Source organism: Nanorana parkeri, unplaced genomic scaffold (assembly GCF_000935625.1).
Source record: "Nanorana parkeri isolate BGI_ZX_2015 unplaced genomic scaffold, ASM93562v1 scaffold167, whole genome shotgun sequence".
Taxonomy (NCBI): Eukaryota; Metazoa; Chordata; class Amphibia; order Anura; family Dicroglossidae; genus Nanorana; species Nanorana parkeri.
Window position 1 is genome coordinate 1,786,141 of NW_017306435.1, and position 1,313 is coordinate 1,787,453.

Here is a 1,313-nt window from a genome sequence, read left to right on the forward strand (position 1 = left end):
TCACTCACTTCCTGACATACCTCTAGTCTCATCTGCTTTCTTTTAAAAATTGATAAGCAATGTAGAGCACACCTGAATCTGGCCTTAACTGCTCGCCCTGGTGTAATAATTGTGGGGTCTTAAGAAGTGTATATAACTCAGTTACGGTTCAGCTAGAAGAAAATCGTTGAGCTTCAGTAACAAGTCAAAAAGCAGCGCGGCGGTCCGTTGCAATCAAACGCAGATCATGTTTCTCTTGTTAAAGAAGTCTTCTAGCTAACACCCTATGCTCTCATTCACTTGCAGGTGCTGGTCTCACGCCACCTTAACCTCTATTTGGCCTGCAGTCTCATTGTAGAAGAGGGGAGTCACTACTCCAACCCCCCCTATTTTCTCCATTCTGTACATTAGATAAATTAGGGGATGGGGTAATAAAACCTCTCTGTTTATGTATAATGTAGAACGCAAGAGGAACAAGGATGAGGAGCTTGGTGGCATGGCTCCAGAACCACCAACAAAGAGAACCAGAGAAAGTAAGTTAAAACGGACCCTCACTCCCAAAAACGACTTGCATCCCTGCAGCCCCTCCACAATCTGAAAAGCCCACTTTTTATTTTTATTTAAGTTTTTTTTTTTTTAATTTCATACTCCCGCTTGCATCCTGCCTCCATGTTCACCTAGTACTCCCACGTCGCATATCTCAAGATGCGTCAGCTTCCACACCGTGGGTGGAGGAGCGTAGATCTGGTGGTTGCAAGAATCTGGAAGAGACCGCCGGCTCCGGATGACATAGGGAAAGATGAGCAGCTTGGTGGCATGGATCCAGAACCACCAACAAAGAGAAGTACAGACTGTAAGTTAAAGCAGACCATCACTCCCAAAAACAACTTGTATCCCTGCAACCCCTCCGCAATCTAAAACGCCCACTTTTTATTTGTATTTACTTTTTTTAAATTTCATACTCCAGCCTGACCCGGCCTTTATGTTCACCTAGGCGAGAATGACGTATACTTTGCACTAGCAGTCTCCTGGGATCTCAAGGTCACATATCACAAGATGCGTCAGCTTCCACACGGAGCATGGACCTGGCGGCTGCAAGAATCTGGAACAGACGGCAGGCTCTGGATGATGTAGGGAGGAAGAAGGTGGCACAGGACCCGGCAGGCAGCAGGGGACTGGTTAATCATAGCAGGGCAACTCTGGATCCACTGATCATGTGAACATGTTAATTGTGGATAACCCCTGCGACATCCCCTGCGGATCTTAAAAAAATCCTCAGATGGGGGTGAAGTTCCTCTTTAATGATCAGTCTTGGGAGCCTTTGTAGTGGGGCT